General features: G+C 38.8%; 1 protein-coding gene across 6 annotated transcripts in view; it reads right to left on the reverse strand.

Moving 5' to 3' along the window:
* Positions 1-11,540: 11,540 nt before the first annotated feature.
* The window catches only part of PUS7 (pseudouridine synthase 7), a 79,285-nt gene continuing 64,303 nt past the window's right edge, over positions 11,541-26,522 (reverse strand). For 3 of the 6 annotated variants that reach the window (XM_028490172.2, XM_028490173.2, XM_028490174.2), the window contains one exon: positions 15,477-15,647. The gene's annotated coding sequence lies outside the window, so the exon portion shown is untranslated. Of the gene's footprint in view, positions 11,611-15,322; positions 15,648-26,522 lie in introns of those variants that run through there. The other 3 variants (XM_028490171.2, XM_055085079.1, XM_007105797.4) reach the window with 3 other exon arrangements.

The raw sequence follows: 26,522 nt of genomic DNA on the forward strand, positions 1-26,522 counted from the left end.
GTCCGGGAAGATCCCACATGCCACAGAGCGGCTGGGCCCATGAGCCATGGCCGCTGAGCCTGCGCGTCCAGGGCCTGTGCTCCGCAGCGGGAGAGGCCACAACAGTGAGAGGCCTGCGTACCGCAAAAAAAAAAAAAAAAAAAAAAAAAATTGAAGTGTACCAGTACCTTGAAAGCCCCCTTTGTCCCTCCTTAGTAACTGCTCCCACCAAGGTTACCTCTATTCTAACACTGCTGATTAACACTAACTGGTTTTTAGTTTTATGGGAAATGGAATCATACACTAGGTACTCTTTTGCATCTGGCCTCTTTTGCTCAATATTATATTGTGAGACTGAGCCATGTGTTGTGTCTAATAATCTTTTCACTGTTGTATAGTATTCCATTTTGCACACACCACTTTTTTAATTCACTGGTGCTATTTATTAACCTACTGTCTCAACCCCAAACTCACCCTTCTACTCTCAGCTTTGTAATGAGGGAGCTGTGACTCAGCTAACATTTCTCCGTTGCCAGCGGATACCCATTAATTCTGCCAGATGGGGGAGCTAGAGGGAAACTGGAAGGTTGGAAAAGAGAGAAGGGACTTGCTCCCTCCTGTTTGCTGGCTGTTCCTGTCACTATCTTCTTGGCACAGGCCCTTTACAGAAGCAGTTGTCTCCAGTCTCAAGTTTCGTGGTGCTCCTCAAACCGGCTTCATTGTCTCTCCTTAGAAGGACAAACAAGGCCAGGCCATACCCCCTCCTGACATCTGGGTCCCAGCTCCCTCCTCTAAGCTTCTGAGGTCTACTAACCCACCTGTGCACTTTGTTCCCCAGCCCTAGGAGTGGACGCTGATTCCTGCATTATTACTGTATTACTTGTGTCCCCTTTACTCTTTTTCAGTTCTCCAATACCTCTTCAACCAAGCAATACCTTATATTAATTTTTTGTGGTTATTAAACCAATCTAACTGCCATACAAAAGTAAATAGTTCCTGCTTTCTCTCTAATGGGTACAATAGATGATTGGGTTGTCTCCAGTTTGGGCTACTATGAATAGTGCTGCTACGCATATTCTCCTACCTGTCTTTTGGTGAAATGTGTATATACCTGAAATGGAATTGCTAGGTCATAGGGGAGGTGTGTGTTCACTTTCAGCAGGCACTGCCAGAAAGTTTTCCAAAGTGGTTGTACCAATAATTGCATTGATTCTAAGACACTCCCAGGATCTCATACCTGATCCTCAGAACTTTTAAAAGTTAGAATAGAGAGCCAATAAACTCCACACTATTGTAATTTAATCTCAGCTTCAGAATTTTTATGTTGCAGTGCTAAAGAAAACGAGACTCTGTTGCTTGAGGACAGACTTTGTGTCCTTAATTCCTCTATCAGTGCCTGGCACATAGTAGGTGATATTGAATAGATAATGAGGGGCAGTTTAAATCTGTTCTTCTGTACAGTTGAACTAACGTGAAACAGCAATATAAATTGAGGTCAATCCCATCTAGGGGATACTCAGTCACCCCAGCACATATTCCTCTGGGCAGCTGTAGATAAACAGGCCTCTGTTTCCCCAGGTTGCTTCTATTGCCCTGCAAGACCCATTTCTCTCCTCACCATAGGCTTAAATGACTTGATTCAGGAACAGACGCAACACAACAGTGGCTGCTTACGGACTAGGGCAGCCTCATATCTGGCACATCAACCTCATCATTCCAACCCTCTCTCAAGAATCTTTGGTGGAGATCCCAAACTGAATTAAATCCCTTTGAGATTTATTCTTAGAGTGACTCAGACTTCAGGGTGCTCCCCTCCAACCTCTGGGATGTCTTAAGAATCACCTACACAAAACCCAAGACAAACAACCCGCTTCTTCACACCCTACCTGAAACCTTCACAAGCCGAACTCTCAAGAACCAATGGGTTACTAGCACCTGCTGGGAACTCAGGGTTCCTGACGTGAGCAGACCATGGAGAAAAAGTAGCAGCTTGCTAGAAGATGTTAATATAGGAAGCTGACTGCCATCAAGTGCTCTGAAATCCACTCAACAAAAATTAGGGTGGGGGAAGGTGGAGAAGGAGTGAAGGCAACACATACACTTGTTAATAAAATATATTCATGCTTTCTACAACAACACAATTTCCAATTGCATAAGTCTGCTTTTATACGATACAGGATTGCTAACGTGACATCATTCTGATTTTACAGGTAATATAACCTGACAAAATGGTGAGGAAGCAGATATACCTAATTATGAATTATAGACAATTATATTTTTAAATCTCTGGGTATGTAAGGCATGTTTTTCTGACTCATCACAGGCAGTGACTTATAGCAAATTGATGTCTCTTCTCATGCACTGTTTGTCACCAAAGAGGAAGCCAGCATGTTCTGATGTCATCACACAAGATGATATAAGTACCTCCTGTCTCTGACTCCTCAGACATTTCTTTAGTTCTCATCCTTTCCCTCTCCAATCCCCCCTCCTGTCTAACGCTACATTCATCATCACCTAACATCTAAAGAATCTGGTCATCACAAGCTGGGTGTTGCCTCAGTTGTCTATGCTGTAAAACAACCCAAAATTAGTAGCTTAAAACAACGATTTATTATTTCTCACACTTCTGTGGGTTCTTCTGATCTCACCTGGGTCATTCATGCTGCTGCATTCATCCGGTGGGTCAGCTAGAGCTGGAGGCCCAAGGTGACCACATCTGTACATCTGGGGCCTTGAAGGAACTAGAGGGCTAGGACCTCTCTCTCCCCATGTTATCTTTCATCATTAACTAATTTATCCAAGCTTCTTTACATGGCAAGTCCCAGGAGAGTGAAGGCACAAGCTGTGTAGGCTCCAGAACTCACACAATGTCATTTCAACAATATTCTATTGGTTTTAGGCAAATCCTAAGGCCAGATTCATTGTGAAAGGCAACCACACAAGGGCATGAATTCAGGGAGACAGTATTCATCAGGGTCATTTTACAACAATCTACCATAGGTGTATAGCTATATAATCCCATCAGACTTCATTTTAGGCATGCTTCCCAATGCACCTAAGCCTCTGCAAGGTCAGTCAGTCAACAATTTTTTTTGGAGCAACCACAAGGAACAAAGTAATAGGCTAGGAATATATATTTATCATACAATTTCTGGCTAAAAGAGTGCTTTCAAGTCCATTAAAAAATTTTTTCTCGGGGCTTCCCTGGTGGCGCAGTGGCTGAGAGTCCGCCTGCCGATGCAGGGGACGCGGGTTCGTGCCCCGGTCCGGGAAGATCCCACGTGCCGCGGAGCGGCTGGGCCCATGAGCCATGGCTGCTGAGCCTGCGCGTCCAGAGCCTGTGCTCCGCAACGCGAGAGGCCACAACAGTGAGAGGCCCGCATACAGCAAAAAAAAAAAAAAAAAATTTTCTCAATCCCACCCTGTGAAATAGGTAAGGGTGTATGTGCTGGTGGTATAATAAATATATTTGGTCTTTGATCCTCATCCCTGGCACAGAACTTTTAACACCTTTGGGATTTCCTGAGTAATAGGAACATCTTTTGTTGTTCATAATAAGCCCCCCTTTTAAATTTTATTTATTTATTTATCTATTTATCTATCTATCTATTTATTTATTTATGTGTGCATTGAGTCTTCGTTGCTGCGCGCAGGCTTTCTCTAGCTGCGGCGAGCAGGGGCTACTCTTCTTTGCAGTGCCCGGGCTTCTCTGTGCAATGGTTTCTCTTGTTGTGGAGCACGGGCTCTAGGTGGGTGGGTTTCAGTAGTTGTGGCTCACGGGCTCTAGAGTGCAGGCTCAGTAGTTGTGGCGCACGGGCTTAGTTGCCCTGTGGCATGTGGGATCTTCCAGGACCGGGGCTCCAACCCATGTCCCCTGCATTGACAGGCAGATTCTTAACCACTGTGCCACAAGGGAAGTCCCAATAAGCCCCTTTAGATGACACCTGGCCAACTTAGGTAGGGCCTCTAGATAGTCTCAAGATGAGGCTGGTCACCAGAACGACCAAATGATGAGAAAGTTGGAACTTTCAACCCCACGCCTGACCTTCCGGGAGGGGAAGAGAGCTGGAAACTGAACTGTTCTATAAAAATTCAAAGGAGATTTGAGCTCCCAGGCAATGAAGCCTCAAGGTGCTGGGAGGTAGGGAGCCCAGAGAGGGCATGGAAACTGTACCCCACCATGCCACCACCCAGTACCATGTCCTACACGTCTTCTATTTGGCTGTTCTTGAGTTGTATCCTTCATAATAAATCAGTAAAATGCCTTCCTGAGTTCTGTGAACTGCTCTGAGGAGGGGTTGTGGGAAGCCCTTGTTTAGAGCCAATCAGTCAGAAGCATGGGTGGCCTCTCCAGGACATGCAACTGGTGTCTGAAGCTGGGAGAGGGGCAGTCTTGTGGGACTGAGCCCTAAACTTTAGGGTGTGCACTAACTCTGGATAACTGGTATCAAAATTGAATTGAACTACTGAATATTCAGTTGGTGTCCTGAGAATCAGAGAATTGGTTGTTGGCTTTGGAAAACACTCCAGAGTCCCCACTGTGCAGTAGATAGGAGAGCTAGGAAACACACTCTTTTGTACCAACATATACTTCTTTTTCCACATTGGTTGCTCCTCTCAAAAAAAAAAAGTTTTTCATGAATCATAAGACATTGCACCTGCCCTCTTTGTATGTGTGAAAGAACTAGAGAACATTAAACCTAAAGCCAAAGAGAGAAATTGGAGAGTAAGAGTTCTTGTGATAGCTACATCAGTTGGCAGACTCTCCAGCTGCAGCAAAACTTTCTGGAGGGAATCAAAGCTCTTATAACCCAATCCAAAGTTCCAAGGAGAAAACTGAGTTGACAGTCACACATTTATGTATATGCACATACAGCACCACTAGAAATGAGGCATCTAAGCTGTCTGAAAACAAATAAACTGAATATCACAACAGCAAACTTATCTGCTAATAGTTCCTGGCAAGCATTAAAATCAATTTACAGGAGATAGTGATGCTGGAAGTGTCCAGGAAATGAGTTAAGCTGAGATATTTAAAACAAAAAAATGCTTACTATGAATATTATCAGCGGGATAAAGTCTGCAAATAGACCAACGTCTTCTAAAAGTACAAAAAAATTCTATAACGGCAAGCTGCAGTTACAGAGTATCGTCCTGCACGTTAACGTCTAAGGCAGTTTGGGAGCCCCTCTTTCCTGTCACTTGCAGCACCTTGGACAGAGGATAAGGTGGTTTTCGTTAGCCTCAGCAGCTTTCCGGGGCTCTTGTTTAGGATTCCATCTTAGAGCCTCCAAGGTCTACGAACACACTCCCCCACTTCTTCTTCTTGGAGTGCAAATGTCTTCTAAACAGTTTTCCCCATGGATTGTTCTGTTTGACTACATAAAATTGTGGTTTTAAAAAATGTAAATGTGGGACTTCCCTGGTGGTGCAGTGGTTAAGAATCCGCCTGCCAATGCAGGGGACACGGGTTTGATCCCTGGTCTTGAAAGATCCCACCTGCTGCGGAGCAACTAAGCCCGTGCACCACAACTACTGAGCCTGCGCTCTAGAGCCCGTGAGCCACAGCTACTGAAGCCCACGTGCCAAAAGCCCGCACTCCGCAACAAGAGAAGCCACCGCAACGTGAAGCCCGTGCACCACAACAACGAGTAGCCCCCCTTCGCCTCAACTAGAGAAAGCCCGCGCGCAGCAACGAAGATCCAACACAGCCAAAAATAAAAATAAATAAATTTATAAAATAAATAAATAAAAATAAACTTTATAAAGACTTTAGCACATATTTAGTGCTCAACAAATATTTACTAAGTGATTTAAATATCAATAATGTTTTGATACCTTGCAAATTTAGTGATTTATTTAAAATAGGTCTAGTTAAACTTACACTTAGAACTTTACTGGAATTGAATTATTATGGAAGAGTAGCCCCCGCTCTCCACAACTAGAGAAAGCCCCTGCGCACAGCAACAAAGACCCAATGCAGCCAAAAATAAAAAAATAAAATAAATAAATTAGAAAAAAAAAATGTTCTCTTTCATGCTGGAGAGGATGTGGAGAAAAGGGAACCCTCCTCACTGTTGGTGGGAATGTAAATTGGTACAGCCACTATGGAGAACAGTATGGAGGTTCCTCAAAAAACTAAAAATAGAACTACCATATGATCCAGCAATCCTACTCCTGGGTACACACCTGGAAAAAACAAAAACTAATTCAAGAAGATACACGCACCCCAATGTTCACAGTAGCACTATTTACAATAGCTAAGACATGGAAACAACCTAAATGTCCATCGACAGATGAATGGATAAAGAAAATGTGGTATATACATACAATGGAATATTACTCAGGCATAAAAAGAATGAAATATTGCTATTTGCAGCAACATGGATGGGCCTAGAAAATGTTATACTTAATGAAGTAAATCAGACAGAGAAAGACAAACACAATCTGATATCACTTATATGCAGAATCTAAAAAATAATACAAATGAATGTATATACAAAACAGAAACAGACTCATGAACACAGAAAACAAACTTACGGTAACCAAAGGGGAGAGGGAGGGAGGAGGGGACAAATTAGGAGTATGGGATTTAACAGATACAAACTACTATACATAAAATAGATAAGGAACGAGGATTTACTATATAGCACAGGGAATCATATTCAATACCTTATAAAAACCTATAATGTAATATAATCTAAAAAAGAAAGTGAATCACTTTGCTTTATACCTGAAACTAACACAATATTACAAATCAATTATCCTTCAATTAAAAAGTTCTCTTTTATGCTGAATATGTGTTAATTTAATATTTCTCACCAATAAATTTGAGTAGAAGCACTTTGCAACTGATAAGAATCTTTACCTATTAATTTTTTGCTTAGGGTATTTCAAAATGGCTTAAATGGTATAAATGACTTCATTGTTTACATCCTATCTGGCATTTTTGGAATGAAATAAGGCATTTCATACTTTGAAATGAAAGCATTTCAAACTTTCATTACAAGTTTCATTACTATTACAGCCCAAAACACAAAGACTTGTTCTTTTCTCCTACTTTTATATATGTAATCTGAAGACATTCAATTAATTGTTCAAAAGAGGTTTTTAAGAACAAAGTGCCAAATCTCTGATGATTTTTGCGTGTGAGTTAAGCCTAAACTTTGTATCAAAAAGGGCAAATAAATTCAGACAAGTTCCTGTAAATAGTTGTGGCTGTGTTCATTTTAAAGTCTGTGCTACATTAAATATTCATTTAATAAGTTCATAGCATAAGTATATTTATAATAAAATGGGAGTGGGAATTAACACTAGGAAGAAAGTGTCATTTAAACAATCATATTGAATTCAACACTGTGTCCGAATCCTGGCCAGTAGAAGGCAACCTGATTTCCCACCCCAGCTCGGCCACTCCCTACCAGTGACTGTGAACAAGTAATTCAATCTTTCTAGGTCTTACAGTCTCCTCTGTAACATGAGATTGACAATACTTGCCTCATGGGGTTTTTGTGGTTTTGTAAAGAATGGAGTCAACATGCGACAGGCACCTAGTGCAGTGCCTAACACATAGCAAGTGTCCATGATAGGACATTACTAATAACAATATTAACTCAACTAGAAGTAACGTTCCAAGACAAGATAAGATGTGAAATTTTTAAAGTGCCACACGACTTGAGAACAGTGACTCATTTGGCTAGTGACGATATTTCTCCTAACACTGCAAGAAGGATATTACATACAACACTTGCCAGGCCTTTCCCTCAAAAGGTTAATCACATTTACAGTTTTGGGATCTCTTATAATTAACTTCCTTGAGTTTTTCACCCATTTATATGGACTCCTGGTCATAATACTATCCCTAGTAGTAATATGCTCCATAAATGTACCTGCTTTGTAAAGTAGCACTTTTTTTTAATCCCTAAACAAATCCTTTCAAGTTATGAAATTTTTCTCATTCTTATTCTGCCACTGAAATAATTATAAAATGATGTACTGAAGCAAAAAGAAAAGCAAGCTCAAAGGAAGAAATAAAGTAAGCTCAGATTAATAGCATATAAACTGTCTTCCATTAAAATAATTATTATATATAAGAAAAACAAAATGACCTCTTGAATTTTTACTTGAATAGTGGTCTTTGGTTTGAAATAGAAGTGTTTGTAATTCTTAGAGGAATATACATTTTATAGTATACAATGCATATATATATATAGGTACATGTAGGCATATATAACAATACACATATAATATGTAATTCTTAGAGGCAGAAAACATTTTAACCAGAATGAGGTGGTAGTCTTTATTAGTTAAACTTACGAAAAAAACAACCTGTAAATGGAGAATATTTGAATGAATGATGTTAAAAGATAAACTGTGGTATATTAACACTTGGAAGAGTTCATCTGCGCAAACATGAGTTTGACTTAGTGCCAAAACAAGAATGGTTAGGAGCTCTCTGTTGACAGTAGCTAGGGGAAAGACTTTGACAGAGCAGGCCTGGAAGCAAAGCAAGGAACTTACCTGAATAGCTAAGCAGTTGCCTTATTTAGGAAAGCCTAGTTGGTTCTTCTTAGGTTTTGATTTCTTGTGCTTGAGACATTTACAGGAATTTACTCTGGCTTAGGTTTGCTTAAGAAGGCTACCAAGACATTAGAGCCACCTCAGTCTAATGGTGGACTTGTTTGATTACATAAAATATCTAAAAATCAGCTGTTCTTCTTTAACCAAAGAAACATTTATAATGAGAAGTATTTTGGATGGAACAAAATTAAATTTTCTTCTGACACCTGAAATTGAAGTTCCTCATAATCCTTGAGAATGAATAAAACAGTGAAAATGGATTTAGTAGGCCTTTATTAGCTGGTAGCTTGGGGTAAAGTATGTGAACATTTTAAAAGTATAATGACTATAAAAAACGGCAGCTTCAAAAATATTATATCATCAAAGGTGGGTTACCCCTTAATTTGGGGCAAGCTATGATAGGACCTATCTTATCATATATCATATATCAGTATATTCTACACTGAGTTCTGAATTGAGAAGCTGCTTAAAGACCAATATTATTCAGATGTGGAATTACTTAAAGAAAATAGCATGAGTTTTTTGAAAATATGGTGGTTAGGGCAGAAGGAATGCAGATTAGTTCACTATAGTTTTAGTTCTAATTGTTAAAAAATATTGTCCACAACACAGAAATAAGGCAAAGAGGGCTTTCCTGGTGGCGCAGTGGTTGAGAGTCCGCCTGCCGATGCAGGGGACGCGGGTTCGTGCCCCGGTCCGGGAAGATCCCACATGCCACAGAGCGGCTGGGCCCGTGAGCCATGGCCGCTGAGCCTGCACGTCCAGAGCCTGTGCTCTGCAACAGGAGAGGCCACAGCAGTGAGAGGCCCGCGTACAGAAAAAAAAAAAAAAAAAGAAAAAAAAAAGAAATAAGGCAAAGAGAGAGCAGCATGTCTTCTCAATGTCACATCCAAGTATTGTTTAACAGGCCCATCAAAGCGTTATTTAATTATCTGCAATCTAAGGGTCAGCAAACTTTTTCTGTAAAGATCCAGATAGTAAGTTTTCAGGTTTTGTTTTTTTCCGTGTTTTTTTTTTTTTTTTAAATCAAAGACTGGTTTTATTTCAGTAATGGAGAGAACTTTAGAGGTTCTCTAGAGATGGAGAGAACTTTTTTAAAAATTTTATTTATTTATTTATTTTTGGCTGCATTGGTCTTCGTTGCTGCGCACAGGCTTTCTCTAGTTGAGGCAAGCGGGGGCTACTCTTCTTTGTGGTGCGAGGGCTTCTCATTGCGGTGGCTTCTCTTGTCGCGGAGCACGGGCTCTAGGTGCGTGGGCTGAGTAGTTGTGGCACGAGGGCTCTGGCACGAGGGCTCTAGCGCGCAGGCTCAGTAGTTGTGGCGCACGGGCTTACTTGCTCCTCGGCATGTGGGATCTTCCCAGACCAGGGCTCGAACCCGTGTCCCCTGCATTGACAGGCGGATTCTTAAGCACTGCACCACCAGGGAAGTCCTTCTGTTTCTGTTTTTTTTACAATCCTTTAAAAATGTAAGAGCCATTCTTAATTCATGGATTACACCAAAACAGACCAGCAGCTAAATTTGGCCTGCTGACCCTATTCTAGAAGAAGTCCCTTTGTCTGTCTCACTATTCACTACTGATTAAAGGCCTAGATTTTATGAATTCACATGTTAACTTGCAGACTTTTGCCCAGTAGAGGCAAAATTAATTTGGTAAAAACACCAAAGTTATTGTTTTATTGTCATATGATATTAACTAGTTTTGTGTCTAACAGAACAATCCTTTTTTCATTAAACTTTTAATTTTGAGATTATTTTAGATTAACATTCAGTTGAAAGAATACAGAGAGATGCTCTGTACGCTTTACCCAATCTCCCCAGTGGTTACATCTTGCAAAACTATTAATCTCCCCAGTGGTTACATCTTGCAAAACTATTAATACAATATCACAGCCAGGATATTGACATGGATGGAGTCAAGATGCAGAGTACTTCCATCATTACCAGTTTCCTCATGTAGCCATTTTATAACAGTCACACCACTTTTCTCAAGCCCCCTGCCACACCTCCTTCTTAACCCCTGGCAACTGTTAATCTATTGTCCATTTCTGTAAATTTGTCATCTCAAGAATATTGTATAAAGGCATCATATAGTATGTAACCTTTTGGGATTGGCTTTTTTCACACAGCACAATTCTCTGGAGATTCATCCAGGTGAAAGATGAACAATCTTACTTAAAATTTCCTTTCTGAAAGGCCTATCAATACCCCGCTCCTCAAACACTCTTTGAATCAGCCTTATCATTCTGTTTGTTCCTTCACTGAGTTGAAAAAAATATTTTCCAAGTGTTCATTCTGTTTGTATGAGTCATACTTCAAACTTTTTGAAAATGATACTTTGATATAATTGTTTAGCTTGTTTGTCCCCAAGAGATAGTTTCCAGTTGGCTCAGCTTTTTATTTAGAAAACTTGTATGTAGTCAGAAAAGATCAGACCACGTGTACTCTCCTCCAGTCACAATAAAAATGTAATTTGCTTGGTTTGAGTTTCAAAGTAATGATAAGATGTTCTCTCTCCAGTGATAGGCTATTTCTGTGAGATTTTTGGGTGAGTTAAGAAGAAATAAGTTTTAAAATAGCATTTTTACTGTATGCCACTGGCTCTTTTTTTCAACTCTTAAGCAACGCTTCCAACAGTAGATCAGCATAGAGATTTATGAGTAATTGGTCAAGAAACCCCATGGGCCCTTCAGACTTCAATTTTCTGCTTCTAGTGAGAAGTATATAGTTTTATGATAGAGATTATCACTTAATAGAAAAGGTATGTTTTCTCAGATGGGAAGATCAGATTCCACTTAGACCACTGCACTGTTTTGGAGCATGACTAAAATAAACTTTTCTTTTAAAAAAACACACAACAATTTAACAGGGAAAATCTCAAACATACACTTATGTAGAAAGAATAGTATAACAAACCCCCACGTAACCATCATTTAAATTCAGTATTAGTAATATTTGGATAATCTTGCTTCATACATACCCATCATTTCCCCCAATTCAGCAAATCGCAGACATCATATAATTTCATCCATAAATACTTCAGTATATATCTGTAAGAGATAAGGCAGTTTTCAATATAACAACTCCATTATCACACCAAAAAATATTAATAATTCCTTAACATAATCTAATACCCAGTCAGTATTAAAATGTTCCCCATTGCCTCAAGCATCTTTTTACAAATGATTTGAAACAGGATCTGAACAAGACCTATGTATATATTTGGTTGATTCTTTTTTTAAAACATTATTTATTTATTTATTACAGCTTTACTATGGTAAAATTGACTTACAATAAACTGTACATGTTAAAGTGTACAATTTGATAACATTTGACATATTATCCACCTGAAAAACTATTACCACAACACAGGTGATAAACATATCCATCACCCCTAAAAGTTTTCTCATGCCCCTTGGTAATCCCTCCCTCTCAATCTCCCCACACACTCCCTTCCTAAGGAATCGCTGATCTTCTTTCTACAGATCAGTTTGCATTTTCTAAAACTTCTTAAAAATGGAATCATACAGTATGCATACTTTTTGGGTCTGGCTTCTTTCCCTCAGTATAACTATTTTGAGATACATAATATTGTTGCATGTACCAACAGTTTATTCCTGAGTACAACTGCCCGTTGTATGGATGTATCAAAATTTGTATATCCGTTCACTTGCAGATGGATATTTGGGCTGTTTCTAGTTTTTGGCTATTACAAATAAAGCTGTTATGAACACTTGTGTAAAAGATTTTGTATATACTGTGCTTTCAGTTCTTTTTGGTGAATACATAGGAATAGGATCACTGGGTCATATGGTAGGTACACGTTTACCTTTTAAGAAGCCACCAACTTGTTTTCCAAACCGGTTGTATCAATTTACAGTCTCTCCAGTAAACTATGAAGCTCCACATTCTCACCAACATTTGGTCAGTCTTTTAAATTTTAAATATCCAAATTTTAAACATTCTACAGATGAACTCCCACTTTTCCAACTACACTTCTGTTTAAGGCCAGATACTCTTCAACCAAAACAACAAAATGCAACAGATTGAATGTAAAAGCAGATACAGAAAATCCAACTATTTTCTATTAGACCAGACATCAAAGAGACTTGCCAAAATGTAAAACAATGCCCTTCTCACTATCCTTTTATCTTGGAAAATATAGTTGTTTCCATTAAAATATAACATGTAATGGGTTTGTTATTATTATTAAAAAATTTTAAAGATAAAATTCACATAAAATAAAATTCACCATTTTAACCCTTTTGAAGTGCACAACTCAGTTTTTTATTATATTCACAATGTTGTGTAACTATCAAACACCAGAACATTTCTATCAACCCAAAAAAAGCTCCCATAACTTCCAACTCTCCCTTCTCCCATCTCCTGGAAACCACTACTATACTTTCTGTCTCTATGGATTTGCCTAGACTGGACATTTCATATAAATGAAATCATATAGTATGTGGCATTTTATATCCCAAACCTTTCACTCAGCATTGTTTTCGAGGTTTATCCATATGGTAACATGTATCAGTACTTCATCCCCTTTTCGTTTATCCATTCATCAGCTTATGGAAACTTAGGTTGTTTCCACTTTTTTGCTGTTGTAATAAGTAATGCTTCTATTAAATTCATGTGCAAGTTTTTGTGTGAAATGTTTTCATTTCTCATGGGTATATAGCTAGAAATAGAATTTCTGGGTCATGTGGTAACTCTTGTGTTTAACAGTTTGAGAAATGTCAAATTGTTTATCAAGCAGCTGTGCCATTTTACCTTCCCCCCAGCAATATATGACTGTTCAAATTTCTTCACAACTGTGCCAGCACTTCTTGTTGTTGTTATTATAACTATAGCCATCCTAGGGGATGTAAAGTGTTATCACACTGTGGATTTGCTTTGCATTTTCTGGATGGCTAATGATGTTGCACATCTTTTCATGTGCGTTTTGGCAATTTGTATTTCTTTGGAAAAATGTCTATTCGAATCCTTTGCCCATTTTTCAATTGAGTTGTCTTTGTTGTTCAGTTGTGAGAGTTCTTTACATGTTCTGGATACCATACCCTTAACAGATATATGATTTCCAAGTATTTTCTCCCATTCTGTGGGTTTTCTTTTGACTATCTTGATAGTTCCCTATAACACACCAAAGTTTGAAAAATTGGACAAAGTCCAATTTATCTACTTTTTCTTTTATTCTTGTGCTTTTGGTGTCCTATCTAGGAAACTGTTGCCTAATGCAAGTTAATAGAAATCTACACCTATGCTTTCTTCTAAGTTTTTACTCTTACATTTATATATTTAATCCATTTTCAGTTAATTTTTGTACATGGTGTGAGGTAGGGGTCCAAATACATTCTTTTGCATGTCGATATTGTCAAAGAAAAAATTATTCTGCAACTTGTTAAAGATGATAAGGAAGACTTTAGTCAAGAGACTACTGGAATAGGGTTTTGCAACAGGGGAGAGAGATTGGGCTCAACTCCAAATATAATATGGAAAAGTGGGGATTTAGAGCCAAGGAGCAGGGTGTGAGGGGAGGGTCACTGGATAAAAAAATTACTAAAAGGAAACATCAGGGTTAAGGGGGGGAATCTGCCTAAGCTGACTTGACAGGATTCTTGCTGAAGCCAGGCGAGGGTGATCATATATACCACCTGTGGGATCAATGGGGAGTGAGGAATTTAATTCGACAAGGAGTGTCGGGGTTCCTTCTAAACTGAATTAAAAGATTCTTGCTGACAGTGGGTGATGCAGGCCCAACAAGGACAGACACTGAAAGTTGAGGCCTAGAGGACTTAGAAGAGACTGCCTAGAATTAGGTCAAGGAGAGAGTCTTTGTCAATATCCAGTTGTCTCAGTGTTATTTGTTGAAAAGATTCTTCTTTTTCCATTATATAAGCTTTGAACCTTGCCAAAAAAGTAACTGACCATAGATGTATAGATTTATTTCTGGAATCTTGATTCTATGCCATTGATCTATATGTCTGACATGATGCCAACACCACACTGTTTACTGTAGCTTTGTAGTAGGTTTTGATATCAGTAAGTATGAGTCCTCCAACTTTTTATTTCGGAAGATCGTTTTGGCCATTTGGAGTCACTTGCATGTCTATCTGAATTTTAAGAAAAGCCTGTCCCTTCTACAAAAAAAGGCAATTGGAATTTTGTTAGGGATTGCACTGAACCTGTAGATCAACTTGGGGATTACTGCCAAAAGTTACTATTATGAGTATTTTGTAATGCCCTTTTAATTACTCTATCCATAAGTGAAATTCACTGATCATATAATATCTCCTCAAATACAATTCCATAAAGGATCAATATAATGAATGCTCCAACTATATTATAAAGGAATAGGCATTTCCATTTCAGACACTATTACACAAGAAGGCTTAATGAAATAATCAGACAATTGCATTTCAACGCAGAATCAAAATAAATGTGACCAGTTACAAGGGCAGAGTAATACAAGTGTGTTGCATGGTGAACTGTATATCCTTCATGGTGCTGACATAGGTGATATGGTGTTCTGAAATGGTAAAAACACTCTTGCTAAGGAACAGAACATAACACAGTCACATCGCCCTTTCACATACATGATACCCGTTTTCTTGGAAAATTCAGGGTATACTATAAAATGTGTAAAAAAATACTTGTGTTTATTTGTAAAATGAAGTTTTTTTCTAGGGTCAGATAATTATAAACAGGTTTTCAACCTACATCTGATAGGACAGTTGAAAAACAGGGGTGGATGACAAGACTTTATTAGGCATGAATATCCCTGTATGGCAGACATCTTATATCTTTGGCCTCCATGTGTTAAAAAGCCAGTAAACCCACCCAATTATTGTGACAATCAACAATACCTTCACACATTTTCAAAATGTTGAGAGGGCACTACTGCCCCCTTTGAGAACACAGGGTAAAGGAAAGCGCACTGAACCAGGTGTTGGAGATGAGAGGGGTGTTCACTATGACCCAAGTCAATATGTTGCTCTGGGTCTCATTTTCCTCATCTGGAAAATGGTCTCCAAGATCTTTCTGATGATTCCTCGTAGACTGATATCACCTTTCTTATTGCTAGCTGAAAAGTATAATGTAAAAGAATGAAATTAGAACATTTCTCTAACACCATGCACAAAAATAAACTCAAAATGGATTAAAGACCTAAATGTAAGACAAGATACTATAAAACTCCTAGAGAAAAACACAGGCAGACACTTTTTTTTTTTTTTTTTTTTTGTGGTACGTGGGCCTCTCACTGTTGTGGCCTCTCCCGTTGCGGAGCACAGGCTCCGGACGCGCAGGCTCAGCGGCCATGGTTCACGGGCCCAGCCGCTCCGCGGCATGTGGGATCTTCCCGGACCGGGGCATGAACCCGTGTCCCCTGCATCGGCAGGCCGACTCACAACCACTGCGCCACCAGGGAAGCCCCATGGCAGACACTTTTTGACATAAATTGCAGCATTATCTTTTTGGATCCATTTCCTAGAATAACAGAAGTAAGAACAAAGCCCTCGCACAGAAACGAAGACCCAACACAGCCAAAAATAAATAAATAAATTTATTTTTTTAAATAAAGAAATAAGAACAAAAATAAACAACTGGGACCTAATTAAACTTAAAAGCTTCTGCACAGCAAAGGAAACCATAAATAAAATGAAAAGACCTACAGAATGGGAGAAAATATCTGCAAACGATACGACAAACAAGGGATTAATCTCCAAAATATACAAACAGCTCATACAGCTCAATAACAAAAAAACAAACCCAATAAAAAAATGGGCAGAAGATCTAAATAGACACTTCTCCAAAGAAGACATACAGATGGCCAAAAGGCACATGAAAAGATGCTCAACATCACTAATTATTAGAGAAATGCAAATCAAAACTACAATGAGGTATCACCTCACACCAATCAGAATGGCCATCATCCAAAAGTCTACAAATAATAAATGCTGGAAAGGGTGTGAAGGAAAGGGAACCCTCCTACACTGTTGGTGGGAATGTAAATTGGTACAGCCACTATGGAGAACAGTATGGAGGTTCCTTAAAAAAATAAAAATTGAATTACCATATGATCCAGCAATCCCACTCCTGGGCATACATCCGGAGGAAAGCCAAAATTTGAAAAGATACATGCACCCCTATGTTCACAGCAGCACTATTTACAATAGCCAAGACATGGAAGCAACCTAAATGTCCAGTGACAGATGAATGGATAAAGATATGGCACATATGTACAATGGAATATTACTCAGCCATAAAAAAGAATGAAATAATGCTATGTGCAGCAACATGGATGGACCTAGAGATTACCATACTGAGTGAAGTAAGCCAGACAGAGAAAGACAAATATCATATGATATTGCTTATATGTGGACTCTAAAAAAAATGATACAAATGAACTTATTTACAAAACAGAAAGAGACGCACAAACAGAAAACAAACTTACAGTTACCAAAGGGGAAATGGGGGTGGAGGGAGGGATAAATTAGGAGGTTGTGACTAACATATACACATTACTATATATAAAATAGATAACCAACAAGGACCTACTGCATAGCACAGGGAACTATACTCAATATTTTGTAATTACCTATAAGGGAAAAGAATCTGAAAAGGAATATATATATGTGTGTGTGTGTCTGTGTGTGTGTATACACACACAGACACACACACACATATAATCACTGTGCTGTACACCTGAAACTATCATGATATTGTAAATCAACTATACTTCAATTAAAAAAAAAAGAAAAGAAGGAAAAAGAAGTGTAGCTGCTAAAAGCTATATAGCCTTGTCTCCCTCTGCTGGCTGAGTAACATGTCACAAATGTCAAAAAAACATTTTTGTTCTTTTCAGTGCTGAAGTTATCATCTTTCAGAATTTATAAACCACACACAAAATGCTGACCAAGTAAAAAAGACAGACTGCGTTCAAATCTTGGTTATCATCTTCAGTTTTCTAGGTCCTTTATAAATATATGTATCAAAACAAAGTCTCCATCTTCTCATCAGGTAATTAAATGTAGGAAAGCAGGTCAGATTTCAAATAAAACTGACATATCGTGCTGGTCAAGGACTTCTGGCTGGAATAATCTGGCTTATTCCCTCAGATGTCCCCAGTGGATCATTATCTACAAAGCGGGGATTTTCTGTTGGAGTTAGCAGAACTCTGAGAAATATTCAGCAGAGCATTTATCTTTTAATGGCTAAGCCATGAGAAATCTGTCACATATATCTTTATTTTTTTTTTAAATTAATTATTTATTTATTTATTTTTGGCCGTTTTGGGTCTTTGTCCCTGTGCGCGGGCTTTCTCTAGCTGCGGCGAGCAGGGGCTACTCTTTGTTGCGGTGCATGGGCTTCTCGTTACGGTGGCTTCTCTTGTTGCAGAGCAGAGGCTCTAGGCACACGGGCTTCAGTAGTTGTGGTACGTGGGCTCGGCAGTTGTGGCTCATGGGATCCAGAGCGCAGGCTCAGTAGTTGTGGTGCATGGGCTTTGTTGCTCCATGGCATGTGGGACCTTCCCTGACCAGGGCTCGAACCCGTGCCCCCTGCACTGGCAGGCGGATTTCTTAACCACTGTGCCACCAGGGTAGCCCTACCTTTTTGCCTTTATTATATGAAGTCATCTATTTCTTCTTCTTTATTTTTTAATATGCATTTATTTATTTGTCTGTGCTGGGCCTTAGTTGCGGCTTGTGGGATCATCATTGAGGCATGCAGGATCTTTTAGCTGTGGCATGTGTGCTCTTAGTTGAGGCGTATGGGATCTAATTCCCCACCCAGGGATCAAACCGGGGCCCCCTGCATTGGAAGCACAGAGTCTTAACCACTGGACCACCAGGGAAGTCCCGAAGTCATCTATTTCTTAAATAAGCAATGTTGTATTTATTGATCTCTCTCTGAAAATCAGTAACTTAATGCTTTTGTTTTTAATTTCCTCTTTTCGTTATAATATTATCTTACTTTGTTGACATAATTTTATAGTTTATCTACTTAAACCTAAAGCTAGGGACTTCCTTGGAATTTCTGGATTTCTGAAATGTCATCAGAATGTGTGGACCTTTCTAATTAGTCCTGCTTGATACTTGGTGAGTCATACTTTTCTTCAGTTAGGGGATATGTTCTATTATTTATTTCTCCACTCTCCTGTCTTCGTTCTCTCCTTCTTTACATTGACATATCCTCCATCTGCTGTCTTTTTTATTTCTATTCTGAGAGGCTTCCGCTACTTTGTCCTCCCAATTACTTGGCCTTCAGCTTTCCACTTTATCATTTTTCTAATCCAGTATGTCGTCTTGGCAATCACTCTTTCAGTTGTCTGATTAATTAATTCCCTTTCATTCCAGACTTTTTGTTTGATAGATGCACTATCCTCTGAGTATGCTAATTAGGACAATTTGAAAGCCTCTTCTGTTTTTAGAGTTATCTATGTCTCCGATGGGGCTTGTTACTCAGTTTATTCATCTGGGTCCTTCTCTTCAGTGTTACTGCTGCCTTCCCTCTTGTCTGGTAAGCCCTGACATTCACTCAGATGTAGGAACAAAGGCCTCCATTGGTTAGTCTAGGCAGTGGTGGGTGTGGGTTTCTTTAGTAGTGAAGTTCTCTGTTCCCCAGCTGGCCTCCCCAAGGGGAGAGCGGGTTGCTTGTAAGTGGCAGAGCTTGCCTTCCAGCATGCCTCACCAGATGTGTGGGTACAGAGCCAGCAGACAGGCTGGGGAACCCCAAAATCGCCTAATTAAGGAGGGCTGTACTTTGCATGGAACAGGTTTAGCGTTGTTTCTCTCCTACCTAGGCAGAGCTGCCTTTCCAACCTCCCCACCCACAGCTGCTGTGGACTTCTGAAGTAGGCTGAGGCTCTGCTCTCCTTTGCCCAGGCTTGAAGCACTTTGCTGCGTGCCCTCGTTAGGCCACCTGCCCACTTTCTTTAGGAAAAAGCACTTGGAACAGGGCCTAGTGCTTTGCAATGCGCTCAACAATATTTGTTGAATAAATGATGGAAGAGGAGTGGGGAGGGACCCAAATGTCCCTGCAATTCCAAACATGCTTCAGTAATGAATTATCCTAAAGAGGGCTTCCTGGTCCAGCCCTGCTCTTTGTATTGAGCTCAAACTAGCCAACTGCCAGTGCCAGGGTTTCCTTCATTACATACGGTGTGTTGGACTAAGTGCAATTCCCTCCTCTTTTTCTCTATCAATGTGACCCCAACTGCTCACTCTCTTCTATAATTCCATAATTCAATGAGACCTTGGGAGAGAAAGAAGATAGATGTGTGTGTTCTGTCTGCCATATTAAACTACAGAAAGTAAAGCTACAGAAAAAAATTTATTTTCAAACTTTTGTTGAACCCTCACAAGATGGAAAATAGAAAAACTTATTTCAGCCTTTTCTATTTATTATATGTTGATACTTTATTTGGAAATTAGGAACATAATTATACAATTGAATACCTGTATAAAAAGTAGTGGGAAATGAATTAAAATTTTCTGGCCTGTTTTTAATAGAATCACAACATTTTAATATAGTATGAATACAGTGTATATGCTATATATAATATATCCCATATTAATAATATAAATGAAATTTCAGGACTCCTGAGGAAAAGTACAGTTTTGTCAGTTGAATATAAATCTCATCTGAAATAAATTTAGCTTTTAAAGAAAACGAAGTACAGAGACTATTAAGTGGAAAAAGAAGTTGCAGCATAGTATGATACACACATTACAGCCACATTAAAAAGGTGTGTATATATGTATATGTATATATATAAATATATATATGTGAGTATATAGAGGTGTATAGATATACACACACACATAGAGACACAGATATATACACACATATAAACAGAGAAGCAATTAGAAATCACAGCAAAGTGTTAAGTTATTGTAGGAGGTTTGGGGTTAATACAATGGCGATTGAGAAGTACTAGCGTCATGTAATTTATTCCAAGTAAGAGGGATTAATTACATATACATTAATTAATTAAAAAATACACATTGGGGGACTTCGAGTCAGTTCTGATATATAAAGAGTTTCGAAGTTGTTTCTCATGTCCTTAAAAGAAAAAGGCTAAACAAACTGAAAAATCAATGACTTTAATGGCTTTTCTTGGAGCAATAAGAGAATTGAGGTTGCAGGACAAACTGTCACGTCAGAATCTAGAGACAGGAGAACACAGAGAGTCACAGGTGAGATCAGCTTACCTGAAACAGAAGCTGCTGGAGCCATAAACCAGTAGGAAGTTACATGGTAACTTCGATGAATTGCTAAAGACTGGGTGTGGACTAGCATTAGAGAGAGAAACTCTGAGGGGCTGTAGTCTAATTGAGGTCTCCATACTTCAGTGGGTTTTACTTCCAGGAACCCCACTAGGTTCTCATTATGAAGAGCCAAGACAGAACGCTTGTGCTTCTGGCAGGGGGAGGGGAAAAGTAACCATTTTGAAATATGCCCAGTGTTCTCCTTAACAAAGACCTATTCAGTAGAGAGAAAAGACTTCACCAGAGCCTTAGTTCATTTGGGGGAAGGGAAATTACCCAAACCAGCCCTCTCTAGATTTATTCTGTCACCTAAGGGGGAAAAATACTGAGAAACACTCGTGAAAGTTCAGGGACACAGGCCTATTAAAAGACTGAGATTTACACATAGGATTATAGAACATTTCCTCTCTCCCCAATACATTACCACATCAACAGGGCCACAGTATAACAGTGGATTACAGCTGAAGGAGCTGCAAGGTGCAGATTCTATTCAACCACAAAGCCAACAGGGGAGACAGAAACAAGGACACTAGAGGAAATGAAAGTCTCTGACACCTACAGCTACAGCAAATATGAAACACGGTCCAACTCCTAGCCAGATTAACATAAGACCACACACGGAACACCTACTGATCTCAGTCCCTATTACCTAATATACCTTAGTATGGCTAAAACAAGACATACTAAGTTTTAAGGCAAGAGACAAAGCAAGCATCAGAACCAGATTCAGACATGGCATAGACTTCAGAATTTAAAATAACTATGATTACTGTTAAAGGTTCTAATGAAAAAAGTAGGTAACATGCAAGAACAGATGGGTAATGTAAACATAGAGATGGAAACAATAAGAAGAATTTAAAAAATATGAGAAATTAAAAACCCAGTGTAACAGAAATGAAGAATGCCTTTGATGGGCTCATCAACAGACTGGACATAATCAAGGAAAGAATCAGTGAGCTTGAAAATATTACTACATAGTAAATATGGCTATATCCCAGGAGCTCCTGGGATATAGTAAATATTCTCAAGCTCACATGGAACATTCACCAAGACAAACCACATTCTGGGCCACAAAACACACTTGAAGGAATTGAAGAAAAAAAGAAATCAAAGTATATTCTCAGACCACAATGAATTAAACTAGAAATCAAGAACAGAAAGATAGCTGGAAAACCCCAATATATTTTAAAATTGAAGTATAGTTGATTTACAATATTGTGTTAGTTTCTGGTGTACAGCAAAGTGATTCAGTTTTACATATATATGTATACATATAGTTTTTCATATTCTTTTCCATTATGGTTTATTACAGGATATTATAGATCCCTGTGCTACACAGTAGGATCTTGTTGTTTATCCATTCTATACATAATAGTTTGCACCTGCTAGTCCCAAACTCCCAGTCCATTCCTCTCCTGACCCCCTCCCTTGGCAACAAGTCTGTTCAATGTCTGTGAGCCTGTTTCTGTTTCGTAAATAAGCTCGTTTGTGTCTTATTTTAGATTCCACATGTAAGTGATATCATATGGTATTTGTCTTTCTCTTTCTGACTTACTTCACTCAGTATGATAATCTCTAGTTGCATCCATATTGCTGTAAATGGCATTATTTCCTTCTTTTTTATGGCTGAGTGATATTCCATTGTATATATGTAGCACATCTTTATCCATTCATCTGTCAATGGACACTGAGGTTGTTTCCATGTGTTGGTTATTGTGAATAGTGCTGCCATGAACATAGGAGTGCATGTATCTTCTAATTATAGTTTTGTCTCAATATATGCCCAGGAGTGGGATTGCTAGATCATATGGCAACTCTATTTTTAGTTTTTTGAGGAACCTCCACACTGTTCTCCATAGTGTCTATACCAATTTACTTTCCCACCAACAGTGTAGGAGGGTTCCCTTTTCTCCATACTCTCTCCAGCATTTGTCATTTGTAGACTTTTTTTTCTGGCTGCACAGCGCGGCTTCCTGGATCTTAGTTCCCCGAACAGGGATCGAACCCACACCCTCTGCAATGAAAACAGAGTCCTAACCTCTGGACCACCAGGGAATTTCCATGTAGACTTTTTAATGATGGCCACTCTGACCGGTGTGAGGTGGTACCTCATTGTAGTTTTGATTTGCATTTCTCTAATAATTAGTGATGTTGAGCATCTTTTCATGTGCCTCTTGGCCATCTGTATGTCTTCTTTGGAGAAATGTCCATTTAGGTTTTCTGCCTTTTTTGGGGGGGGGGGGTGCTGTATTGGGTCTTCATTGTGGTGCGCGGGCTTCTTATTGCAGTGGCTTCTCTTGTTGCAGAGCACGGGCTCTAGGCACGTGGGCTTCAGTAGTTGTGGCGCACGGGCTTAGCTGCTCTGCAGCATGTCGGATCTTCCCGGCCCAGGGCTTGAACCCGTGTCCCCTGCATTGGCAGGTGGATTCTTAACCACTGTGCCACTAGGGAAGCCCCTCTGCCTAGTTTTTGATTGGGTTGTTTGCTTCTTTGTTATTGAGTTATTTGAGCTATTTGTATACTTTGGAAATTAAGCCCTTGTCAGTTGCATCATTTGCAAATATTTTCTCCCGGTCCATAGGCTGTCTTTTCATTTTGTTTATGAAAAACCCCAAATATTTGGAGATTAAACAAGACTCTCTGAATAAAATACTGGTCAAAAAAGAAGTCACAAGAAAAAAAAAACTTTAATATTTTGAACTTAAATGAAAGTGAAAATACAACTTATCAAAATTTGTAAGGTGCAGTAAAATCAGTGCTTTAGCAGAAAATTTATAACATTAAATGTGCATTTCAGAAAAGATCTGAAGTCAATAATCTAAGCTTCCATCAAAAACTAGAGAAAGAAGAGTAATTTATGCCTAGAGCAAGCAGAGAAAAACAATTTAAAAATTAGAGCAGAAATCAGTGAAATCAGAAACAGAAAAACGATAGAGAAAAGCAATGAAATCAGGGCTTCCCTGGTGGTGCAGTGGTTAAGAATCGGCCTGCCAATGCAGGGGACACGGGTTCGAGCCCTGGTGCAGGAAGATCCCACATGCCGTGGAGTAACTAAGCCCGTGCACTGCAACTACTGAGCCTGCGAGTCTAGAGCCCGTGCTCTGCAGCAAGAGAAACGACCGCAATGAAAAGCCCACACACCGCAACAAAGAGTAGTCCCTGATCGCCGCAACTAGAGAAAGCCTGCGAGCAGCAACGAAGACCAGCACAGCCAAAAATAAATAAATACATGAAAAAAAAAACGTTTGCCATGAAAAGCAATGAAATCAAAAGCTCGTTCTTTGAAAAGAAATAAAATACATTGTGAAGGGGTGGGATAGGGAGGGTGGGGTATGGGGATATATGTATACATATAGCTGATTCACTTTGTTGTACAGCAGAAACTAACACAACATTGTAAAGTAATTGTACTCCAATAAAAAATAAAATAAAATAAAATAAAATACATTGTGAATTTTTAAAGATTAGCTTTGGTGATTTTTGTTAGAAATACATATCAGAAAATCCCTTAGAAGATAAGATGTGAGAAAAAAATCATTTGCAGTTTTTCGCATTAACATTAATTTTGCCATTAATATTTTATTGGACCATAAATTCTCTGGTTTTGTTAGTATAGCTGGTCAGTGTAGTTATGTCTTTATAATTATCTGTCTTTGTTGAGCATAAAATTAGGAAATTATACACCTAAAGAGAAATATATTATTTTACTCATTAATTTTTTAATTCTTTAAAAATTGAAGTATAGTTGATTTACAATATTGTGTTAGTTTCAGGTGTACAGCATAGTGATTCAGTATCATTGCAGATTATATTTCATTACAGGTTATTTCAAAATAATTGATATAATTCCTTGTGCTATGTAGTATATCCTTGTTTCTTATCTATTTTATATACAGTAGTTTGTAGAAGAAATATATTCTTAATCTGTCTAGTGTTAAAAACTTTACATTCAAAATTTTCTGAAAAGTAACTATCTCCAGTTTCGTGACTATCCATTATAAAGAATTTTCCATTTTCCGATTTATTTTCCAGTTTTATTAGGCAGCCAGGCTTCCCTTTCTAGCATGCTTTTGGACTGATTTTCTCCTGCCATCAGTTGGTACATGTACAGGAAGGAAGTACTGGAAAAACTAATTTCAAGAGCTTCCTGAGGGCAAGGTCTACTTAAAGATATATCAACACAGTGCTTTCTGCATACAGGCATACCTCACAGATATTGTGGGTTCGAGTCAGACCACCACAATTAAGTGAGTACTGCAATAAAGCGAGTCACGTGAATTTTTGGGGTTCCCAGTGCACAGAACAGTGTTTTACGTCATATTATCTGTGAAGTGTGCAACAGCATTATATATATAAGAAAACAATGGAAATACCTTAATTAGAAAAATGGTTTATTGCTAAAAAATGCTAACCATCATCTGAGCCTTCAGCAAGTCATAATCTTTTTGCTGGTGGAGGGTCTTGCCTCCGTGTTGATGGCTGCTGACTGTTCAGGGTGGTGGCTGCTGAAGGTTGGGAAGGCTACGGCAATTTCTTAAAATAAGACAACGATGAAGTTTGCCACATCGATTGACTCTTCCTTTCATGAACAATTTCTCATTGGTGTTTGACGGTATTTTCCCCACAGAACTTCATTCAAAATTGGAGTCATTGCTCTCAAACCTTGCCACTGCTTTATCATCTATTTATTATTTAGAAAATGTATGTAATAGTCTAAATCCTTTGTTGTCATTTCAACAGTCTTTTCAGCATCCTCGCCAGGAGTAGATTCCATCTCAAGAAACCACTTTTTTTGCTCATCCGTAAGAAGCAATTCCTCAACTGTTAAGTTTTATGAGATTGCAGGAATTCAGTCACATCTTTCAGCTCCACTTCTAATGCTAGCTCTCTTGCTATTTCCACCACATCTGCAGTTACTTCCTCCACGGAAGTCTTGAACCCTCTCAAAAGTCACCCATGAGGGATGGAATCAATTTCTTCCAAACTCCTGTGAATGTCGATATTTTGACCTCTCCCCATGAATCATGAATATTCTCAATGGCATCTAGAATGATGAATCCAGGTGTTCAATTCATTTTGCCCAGATGCATCAGAGGAATCACAACCTGTATTAGTTATAGCCTTACAAAATGTATTTCTTAAAGAAGACTTTAAAGTTGAAATTATTCCTTGAACCATGGGCTACAGAATGGATGTTCTGTTTGCAGGCACAAAAACATTTAATTTCGCTGTACATCTCCAACAGGGCTCTTGGATGACCAAGTGTATTGTAAATGAGCAGTAATATTTTGAAAGGAATCTATTTTCTCTGAGCAGTAAGACTCCACAGTGAGATTAAAATATTCAGTAAGCCATGCTGTAAACACAAGTGCTGCTATCCAGGCTTTGCTGTTCCATTTATAGAGCACAGGCAAAGTAGATTGAGCATAATTCTTAAGGGCCCTAGGATTTCTGGAATGGTAAATGAGCATTGGCTTCAAATTAAAGACACCAGCTGCTTAAGCCCCTAACAAGAGTCTTCAGCCTGTCCTTTGAAGCCAGGCAATGACTTCTCCTCTTTAGCTATGACAGTTCTAGATGGCATCTTCTTTCAATAAAAGGCTGTTTTTGTCTACATTGAATATCTGTTGTTCAGCGTAGCCATCTTCATTAATTACCTCAGCTAGATCTTCTGGAAAACTTGCTGG

The sequence above is a fragment of the Physeter macrocephalus genome, chromosome 5 (assembly GCF_002837175.3).
Source record: "Physeter macrocephalus isolate SW-GA chromosome 5, ASM283717v5, whole genome shotgun sequence".
In the NCBI taxonomy this organism is placed as follows: Eukaryota; Metazoa; Chordata; class Mammalia; order Artiodactyla; family Physeteridae; genus Physeter; species Physeter macrocephalus.